Consider the following 10,372-nt stretch of genomic DNA (forward strand, 5'->3'; position numbering starts at 1 on the left):
CATAGAGTTGTAATGTGTATTGCATTCTCTAGGTAGCATTCCTCATATGCCATCCTCTGTTTCTTCTTTGAACTGGAACACAAAGAGGAGGAGGGCAGATTCTAGGCAGGCTCAACAAATGTCCTTTATGTTTGTGGTTTTAGGAAGGCAAGTGCCCTGGCTGGAGAGTGGACAAAGAACAACAATAGAACCAGATAAAGAGGCTTCATTGGAGCACATTAAGGGACCCTGGCAGTCAGTAGCTCTGAAAAAGAAAACAAATAGGGCAGAAACACTACGCAACAGACTTCCTTTCAATGTCAGACTGTAAAGTATGTTTCAAGTTGAAAAGATTCCAGGTTGGTCATAAAAGACTTCCTTCCATCAGGTACGTCATCCATGGTGCTGGTGCAGGGCACAGCACTTTTACGTGCAAGCACACTTTCATACTTTTCAAGTGGGTGAGGCAGGGAGGAGGGAAGAAAAGCAAACAACAAAACTTGTTTATCGGATTCAAGTTGAACCATCTGTTGTTAATGATTAGATCTTCAGCTTCCAATTTTCATTTGAATGTTATTGCTCTTTTCTAGTAGGGCACTGAGCTGCTGCTTTCCCCTGCCTGTGGATTCTGAGTAAAGTACAGCTTACATTCAAAGCCAGTTGGAGGAAGAAATCATGCTTAATGATGTCTGGCAGATTCTCTTTGTGCCCTAACAGAAAACTCAAGCGTCCAGGTCAAGAATGAGTTCAATCCTTAGCTCTACTTGGCTTTAGGGTAATGGGTGTTCTCTATGGGGCTCAGTTTCCCCAGCTGAAAATGGATATTGTCATTTCTGTCTTCCTAAGAGGCTGGATAAGGATTTTTCCATCACTTTAGATGAGAAACTCAAATTCAATGCAATGTTTTTGAAGCTCAATTCAGGTTTCCTCTGTGGTAATGAATAGTTTGTTGGGAAAAATGTTTCTTTCCTGGAGGGTTTTATGTCTCTGTAATTGTGGTTTGTGGGAATATCTTACATCACCATTTTTCATAGGTCTTATTCACCACTTGGAATTGGTTCTATTGATTGCAGTTAAACATAATTGCATTTAGTTTGCTGCATCATATGTTGGCAGAGGTCATGTGAAATTGTTTGATCTCAGATCTTGAAAATAATGTGAGAATGTGTGTGGGGTTTGTGTGTGTGCTTGCATGTGCATATGATATTTAACTTAAACTCTCCCTAATGCATCTCTTGATCTCTCTTTTGTTATCTCCCTACATATCTACACATATTTTGTTATCTCCCTACATATACATAAAAGTGTGTATGCACATGCACATATATGTGTATATAAAACCAAAAACCAAACCCATTGCCATCAAGTTGATTAGGACTCATAGTAACCCTAAAGGACAGAGTAGAACTGCCTCATAGGGTTTCAGAGAGAATGCACACACATATGCCTGTATATATCTATATCTATCTATCTATCTATCTATCTATCTATCTATCTATCTATCTATCTATCTATCTATCATCTATCTATCTATCATCTGTCTATCTATCTAATCTATCATCTATTTGTCTATCAATTTATGTCTCTTTCTATGAATATATTGAGAGAGAATGACAAATTTAGATAATTATTTTAATATTGCATATATATATGGAACTCTGAAGGCACGGTGGTTAAAACATTCAGCTGTTAACCAAAAGGTCGGTGCTCCACCAGAGAAAGATGTGGCAGTCTGCTTCTGTAAAGATATACAACACTGGAAACCCTACGGGGCAATTCTACTCTGACCAATAGTGTTGCTAAGAGTCACAATCAAATTGAAGGCAGTGGGTTTGATTTATAGAAAGAGAGATTAAAGACCAAAGACCACAGCCTTCAGTATGGACTACACTTCAACATAAAGAAAACAAAAATCCTCATAGTTTGACCAACAAGCAACATTGTGATAAATGGATAAAAGATTGAACTTGTAAAGAATTTCATTTTACTTGGATCCACAATCAACACCCATGGAAGCTGCAGTCAAAAAATCAAAAGACATATTGCATTGGACAAATACCTCTCTAAAGTGTTAAAAAACAAAGATGTCACCTTGAAGACTAAGGTACACCTGAACCAAGCCATGGTGTTTTTGATTGCCTCATACGCATGTGAAAGCTGGACAATGAATAAGAAATACTGAAGAAGAATTGATGCCTTTGAATTATGGTACTAGGGAAGGATAAAAAAAAAAAAATTGACTGCCAAATTTCATGGACTGCCAAAAGAACGAACAAATCTGTCTTGGAAGATGTACGACCAGAAAGCTTCTTAGAAGCAAGGATGGCAAGACTAAGTCTCACGTACTTTGGAAATGTTATCCGGAGCTACCAGTCCCTGGAGAAGGGATCGTGCTTGGTGGAGTGGAGGGTCAGCAAGAAAGAGGAAGACCCTTAACCAGATGGATTGACACAGTGGCCCCTATAATGGGCTCAGGCATGTGTTGGAACTGACTGGACAGCACCTAACACACACCTAACACACACACACACACACGCACATATACCGTATACACTGAGTTAAATTCAGGACACCTAAGAGAAATAGTGGTTTGGGTATTTTGAGAAAGTTGACAGATTTTCAAAATAAGTGACCAAGAGTAAAATTGTCTAACCTATTTTAGAACTATGTCTCTTAATCAATTCAGCCAAACTGGTCACAGTAAAGAACACATAAATTTGAATAAAGAAAGTGAAGTGCAAGTGTTACAGTTGATAGCCTCTTGCTTTCAGTACCAAACTGCAAGTTTCCATGGTTTTAATTCTTCCATAATTCAAGTGTTCATCCATCTGTTTTGGAGGTATCTGAGATGTTGATAAGGATATACGTGTTGAAATACTGATATCTTGACTTTTGAGAATTTGCTGACTCATTGGGCAGGCAGTAACAAGTGAATCAAAAACAAAACATCAAAAGGCAGAAGAAAACAATAATAGAAATGCTATGAGACAGCTATGACCTGATGGCAGCTATGTTCAATGACAACTGTAGATACTTACAGAGCGTCATCAGAATAAACTGGCAAAACCAGGGAAGACTACATAGAAGATGTGAGAAGAGAGGAAAGCGTTGAAAGTCACATAATGGACCAGGGTGGAAGGCATACTTGAATCATCTCTTAGTTATGGAAATGTGGCCTGGGGCATTGTGGGAGAGATGGACAATACCACCTACACATCACTGGGCTGCTGACTCAGGCTGGCACTCATACCCTTCTCCAGTAAGCCTATGCTCTCATTCTCCTCAAATACTATTTGATAACTTCTTTGATTCCTTTAACCCTTTATCCTCTTTTTCCTATTCTTCCTCTGAATCAATTACAGTATCTCCTAACCATTCAAGTTTCTTTGATTCTGTAATTAAATTCAGCCTATATATTGAAATATTTTTTTCTTAGAGTGAAGTGTAAGGAATAAGACATCATTTGTTCAGTTTTATTTCATTCTTGTACTGTAATTGTCATGGATTGAATTATGACCCCCAAAAAACATGTGTATGCTCCCCATTAGGCCATGCTTCCCAGTATTGAGTGGTTGTCTTCCGTTTTGTGATTGTAATTTTATGTTAAAAGGATTACAGTGGGATTGTAACACCACCCTTACTCAGGTCACCTCCCTGATCCAATGTAAAGAGAGTTTCCCTGGGGTGTGACCTCTACCACCTTTTATCTCTCAAGAGATAAAAGAAAAGGAAAACAAGCAGAGATTTGGGGACCTCATACCACCAAGAAAGCAGCACCAGGAGCAGAGCACATTCTTTGGACCCAGAGCCCCTGAGCCTGACAAGCTTCTCCACCAGAGGAAAATTGAGGACAAGGACCTTCCTCCCGAGCCAATGAAGAGAGAAAACCATCCCCTGGAACTGACACCCTGCATTTGGACTTATAACCTACTAGATAGACTGTGAGAAAATAAGTTTCTCTTTGTTAAAGCCATCCACTTGTGGTACTTCTGTTATGGCAGTACTAGATGACTAAGACTGTAATACACAAAAGTTCTAAAAATATATTCCCAGGAATGGCCTAAAGGATTTTAAAGAAAACTCACAAAATCATAGAGTTCTTTTATCACAAAACAGCAAATCAAAGAAAACAATGAATCAGTGGATAATTTGTCCACATGTCATTAAATATAGGAATTAACTTTTTTTTCCCCGTATATTCAATCTTACCGTTTAAGACTATCCTGGGTTAGTGTATTATTTAGGTTTTTTCATGAAAGATAACAAAAATCAGATCAAAGTTGATTAAGCAAGAAAGTAGATTTCATCCTCAGTGCCCAGAATGTGTCAAGGAGCACAAGGGTAGGCACAAAGTTGAGTTCCAGAGATTAACTTGGCCCAGGGCTGAAATTGAATTATTATTCTCTGGTTTCCTCTCATATCTGCTCTTCTATAATTAGCCTTCCTCATCTTTCTTTCTCTAGACTGTTTTGCATTCCAGTCCACCAAATAGGAAAGGGCTAGTCATTGCTCCATGGTTTTATCTTTATCATTAAAATAAAGTCATGTGAAAACAAGAGTGTCTTACTCCAGTTTCAAATCTCTCAAGAGAGAATAGTTAATCTAGTATTCATCAGGTGTTTAATCCTGGACTAATAAACCATATTCATGGAATAATGTCAAATGTTACCAACAGAGCCAGAAGGAGTCTTCTGCTGTAACCATGAGAATTGGAGTTGGTGGAAGAAGTCCCAAGAAAAGAAATCCTTAGAACTAAACTTTATTTTGTGATTTTAACTTATACAAAGTTAACTAAATACAGACCCTCCACTTCTACATGACCTGTTTATCTAGTTCACTCCAGCTACACCCTAACAAAGTGGGACAATCGTTGGATCCATCATTATCACTATCACCCTTACACTCACTCTCTCAGACACGGACACATAAACATATACATGCACACACACACCTTATACATACCTGAAAAAATATGGTTAAAGCAAGCACAAGTTAACTCAGAGAAAAATATGATTTTGCTACATAAAAATTAATTGGTGTGACTTAATTTCTCTACTAAAATATTCATTCATAACATTTATAGTTGATTGACTTAGTGATTGGTCTACACAATCATCTGATCATCCTCTGCAGAAATAATTTTTATTGTAAATTTCACAATTTTCACTTTCTTAAGATTCTATGGGCACCCATGGCATTAAACCCAGTGTCAACCCAGTGCCATGGAGTCGAGAGCCTGTGTATTCACAGTCCATTTCTCCGCCTTTTTTCTAATTCTAAATTGTTAAAGTTTGAGGGAGAAAGAGGAAGAGGAGAGACCTACATAAACTGGAAAGTGTGGAAAACTCCCTGCCCTTTCCCTGACCCTAGAGAAAAAATGTGAACAACTTTAAGCAAGACTAGAGTTGCTTCACCCTCCCTCCTTTACCCCACACCTCCACCCAGAAGAGCAATTTAGTTTACTTACTTTCTGAGATTTAACACCTGGCTGGTGAGATTCAAAATGTTTATGCTCCAAGCAAGGAAATCTTTTTCATTGTTTGCCAATCTGTGTCAGATTCTATCTAGATCTGTAAACACCAATTCATTTTCAATTCTGATGCGATTTCCTTAAATTTACCCTATAGAGGAGGTTTTGTGCTTTTTTTTTTTTTCTTCCGCCTTTTTTCCCCCTTTTTTGGTAATCAAGAATAAAAAAAAAGAATCTGAGCCTATTGGTCAATCAATTAACAAATTAATTACTAAATAATGGATTGGGCTCTGTCTACATGGTGACAGGGTACATAGAATAAAATATGTCTCTACAATACTTCCTTGAACACTTGCTAACAAAGCAACACTTGCTTTTCCAAACTAGTTTACACAAATGCCTAGAAACCAAATAGAAAAACATGGGCTGATAATGTTTTATCATTCATACAAGCTGAACAGAAACGGGCATTACATTGAGAAATGAAACAAAACTCGTTTTCTTCCAAATTAAATTTTAATGTACCAGAACTTTACATGATCCTTTGAACAAAAATAAATGCAGGAAAACAACAAAATATTTTCCAATGCTAATTATACCATCTATACTGAACATGGTATAAAAATGAACATGGTATAAAACTGAACATGGTATAAAACTACACAAGAAATAAAGTTACTAAGTTGACAAAAAAAAATTAGAATAAAAGGGATTGCAGGAGGGTGGGGAGGATGACAGAACCATATAATGAAGTTTGTGTTATATAAGAATTATCCTCTACAATTTTTCAAGTCTTGGTTATTTACTTAAAGGCTTTTAATCTGAAATAAAGATGATATGAATAATCATCAGAAACCAAAGCTGAAGCTTAGAAACCTAGTCAGAAAGGGTATAATATGGAAAAAGAAGCAGCGATATACTAAAAGGGGGAAACTGAAGACTGCTCTTTACTGATAATATTCACACAACTGCTGTACAGAATATCGCAGAGATGAACCGGGCTCTCTCCCCAACACCACATTTTCCATTCACTTGGTGTTGTTGAAACTGGCAGTTTTGAGAGATGCTTGTGGGTTTGTGTCTGAAGCAATATTCAAATTACCAGCACGGAGGATTAACTCAGATTGGAGATTTTCAAGCAGTGTCAATAAAATGAAAAATCAGGCATCTGTTGGAGAGTTAGATTGTGAAGCAGTTGGCTTCGATGACTAGAAATTACCTTAAAAAAATGAATCTACTCCTTTATTTAGTTTGACCGATGTTTTATTCAGTAAAGGTTATTGGCTATTACATGCATAGTCTTAGGTATGTGTTTTGGGGGTGGGGGGTTAGGGGTGGCACTGGAAAATGTGACATGCCATTCATAGAATCAAAGGGACTAAACTAGGAGATAAGATAAATGGACATGAATAAGAAAAAAATACCAACCAGAATATTGTCAAGTGTTTGATCTTGGCATTGATTTGATCTTGGTAGAGTATAGTAGGGTAGGAAGTGAACATGTCTTGTGGCTACTTCACCCAGGCACTAGCATAAAGGGTCCATGGACTTGCAGGGCCTTCACCCCTACCCACACCTGTGTGGGCCAATTCAACATTGCATGCTCTCATTAGCATAAAACAGCAGGGCATGCACCTGAAGCCCATTTTCAATTGCAGCAGCCAAGAGGGAGCTGCAGATATGTGACATTTGACACCCCTTACCCCTTAAGCAGAAGCCTCACTCACCCACTCTGGGGGCCTGAGAGGTGGTGGTACCACCCACTCCATCTAGCCACTCACAACAGGGGTCTGAGAATAAGTGGTACCTCCCAGTCACTCTAGCCAACAGCACTGGGTGTCCAAGGACTGGCTGCAATATCCTCCACTATGTGCTCTAGGGGACAGGGACATGCCCTTCACCCAGGTCCCTGGGAAAACTATCAGCCCTGCACCCAGGCCCCTGGGGACAACCATCAGCTCCCTGCCTTGCTCCACACATGGTGCCCTATGGCAGCCAGATACCTGTGCCTGTTCTGAACACCCTTACTCAGCCCTGTCCATCTAGGACTGTAGGTGAGACTCTGTACCACACACTCAGGGAACGACTACCTAGACAAATGTACCATGCTCCCACAAGAAAAGTGAATAGACTCCTGGGTTCGCATACCTCGTAGCTGTTCTGACGACCTGGAGACAGGACATGAGAGCGTCAAAGACACGAACAACCAAAGTAGCTCACAAGCCCAGCCTACCTAGGCATATCAAAACAAAACAAAAAGGTAGGACACGGTAAATAAATATACAATAAATAATAATTATAACTTATTGATGCTTGGAGATAATAGTCAATATCAAATTACATAAAGAGACAGGTCAAGACGGCTACAGCAAACAGCCAAAATAAGGAACCAGGAAACCTTCTGGAGTAAGATAAGATACTGGAACTGCCAAGGAAATAATTCAAAAGACTAATATACGGAGCTCACCAAGAGATCAGGAAGGAGATCAGGCAAAACTCAGACCAAGCCGAGGAACACACAGACAAAGCAATAGAGGAATTCAGGAAAACAATGCAAGAAAGAAATGACAAAATCGATAGGCCAATAGAATCCACAGAGACAGTAACTAGAAATCCAAAAGATTAACAATAAAATTTCAGAATTAGACAACTCAAAAGAAGGTCATAGGAGCAGAAGCGAGATAATAGAAGCCAGGTTTAGTAAGATGGAAGATAAATGCCTTGACACCCATTTATTTGAGGAAAAAATCAGAAAGAAAAAAAACACCTAAAAAAAAAATGAAGAAAGCCTAAGAATTATGTGGTACACTATCAAGAGGAAAAATCTACAACTGATTGGAGCACCAGAATGGGCGTATTGGGGGCAAGAGAAATCAGAGAATAGTTGAAGGTTTGCTGGCAGAAAACTTCCATGATTTCATTAAAGATGAGAAGATAATCTATACAAGAAATTCGAAGAACCCCATAAAAGGTAGACCCCCTCCCAAAAAAGTCACCAAAACATATCATAATCAAACTTACCAAAACCAAAGACGAAGATAGAATCTTGAGAGCCGCTAAGGATAAACAAAAAGTCACCTACAAAGGAGAACAAATAAAACTAAGCTCTGACCACTCAGCAGAAAATATGCAGGCCAGAAGGTAATGGGATGACATATATAAAGTCTTGAAGGAAAAAAGAAAAAAATGCCAGTAAAGAATTATATACCCAACAAAACTGTCTCTCAAATACAATGGTGAAATTAGGTCATCTTCAGATAAACAGAAGTTAAGAGAATTTAAAAAAAAAAAAAAAAAAGTAAGCCAAAATTATAGGAAATACTAAAGGGAGTCTGCTTAGAGAACCAAAATATCAGACAATAATCCAAGATCAGAACACAGGACAGAGTAACCAATTATCAATCTAGACAGGAAATTCACAAAAACAAATTAAAGCTAAAGACAAAATGGGGAGCAAGTGACATCAATATGTAAACGATGACAACATCAAAACAAAAAAGAGGAAATAAACAGTGTAGTCATAAAACTTCGATATGGAGAGGAAGTTAAGGCTATGTTGTTGCTGTTGTTGTTAGGTGCCATTGAGTAGGTTCTGACTCATAGTGACCCTATGCGCAACAAAACGAAACACTGCCCTGTCCTGTACCATCCTTAAAATCGTTGTTATGCTTGAGCCCATTGTTGCAGCCACTGTGTCAATTCACCTCGTTGAGGGCCTTCCTCTTTTCCACTGACCCTGTACTTTACCAACATGAAGTCCTTCTCCAAGGACTGATCCCTCCTGACTACATGTACAAAGCATGTAAGACAGAGTCTTTCCATCCTTGCTTCTAAGGAACATTCTGGTTGTATATCTTTCAAGACAGATTTTTTTGTTCTTTGGCAGTCCATGATATATTCAATATTCTTCACCAATACCACAATTCAAAGGCCTCAATTCTTCTTTGGTTTTCCTTATTCATTGCCCAGCTTTCACATGCATATGATGCAATTGAAAATACCATGGCTTGGGTCAGGTGCACCTTAGTCTTCAAAGTGACATCTTTGCTTTTGAACACTTTAAAGAGGTTTTTTGCAGCAGATTTGCCCAATGCAATGTGTCTTTTGATTTCTTGACTGATGCTTCCATGAGTGTTAATTATGGATCCAAGTAAAATGAAATCCTTGACAACTTCAGTCTTTTCTCCATTTATCATAATGTTGCTTATGGGTCCAGTTGTGAGGATTTTTGTTTTATGTTGAGGTGTAATCCATACTGAAGGCTGTTGTCTTTGATCTTCATTAGTAAGCTCTTCAAGTCCTCTTCACTTTCAGCAAGCAAGGTAGTGTCATTTATATAACGTAGGTTGTTAATGACTCTTCCTCCAATCCTGATGCTCTGTTTTTCTTCATATAGTCCAGCTTCTTGGATTATTTTCTCAGTATACAGATTGAATTGGTGTGGTGAAAAGATATAACACTGACACATACCTTTCCTGACTTTAAACGCTCAGTATCCCCTTGTTTTGTCAGAACAATTGCCTCTTGACCTATGTAAAGGTTCCCCATGAGCACAATTAAGTGTTCCAGAATTTCCATTCTTCGCAATGTTATGCATAATTTGTTATGATCCACACAGTCAAATGCCCTTGAATAGTCAATAATACACAGGTAAACTTCTTTCTGGTATTCTCCGCTTTCAGCCAGGATCCATCTGACATCAGCAATGATATCTCTGGTTCTATGTCCTCTTCTGAATCTGGCCTGAATTTCTGGCAGTTCCCTGATGATATACTGCTGCAGCCGCTTTTGAATTATCTTCAGCAAAATTTTGCTTGATTGTGATATTAATGATATTGTTTGATAATTTCCACATTCAGTTGGATCACCTTTCTTGGGAATAGGCATAAATATGGTTCTCTTCCAGTCAGTTGGTCAGAAAGC

At 38.4% G+C, this 10,372-nt stretch overlaps 1 long non-coding RNA gene across 2 annotated transcripts; it reads right to left on the reverse strand.

The window, feature by feature from the left end:
- Positions 1 to 922: 922 nt before the first annotated feature.
- Positions 923 to 9,608, reverse strand: LOC135232858 (uncharacterized). 2 transcript variants are annotated; one of them, XR_010323458.1, is made up of 3 exons: positions 8,471 to 9,608; positions 7,598 to 7,682; positions 923 to 7,025 (listed from the first exon to the last, which is right to left on the reverse strand). It is a non-coding gene; the product is annotated as an uncharacterized LOC135232858 (long non-coding RNA). The 2 variants fall into 2 exon arrangements; XR_010323457.1 differs by having other exon boundaries at positions 923 to 6,617; positions 8,471 to 9,378.
- Between the last annotated feature and the right edge of the window lie 764 nt (positions 9,609 to 10,372).

This window comes from Loxodonta africana, chromosome 11, assembly GCF_030014295.1.
Source record: "Loxodonta africana isolate mLoxAfr1 chromosome 11, mLoxAfr1.hap2, whole genome shotgun sequence".
Lineage (NCBI taxonomy): Eukaryota > Metazoa > Chordata > Mammalia > Proboscidea > Elephantidae > Loxodonta > Loxodonta africana.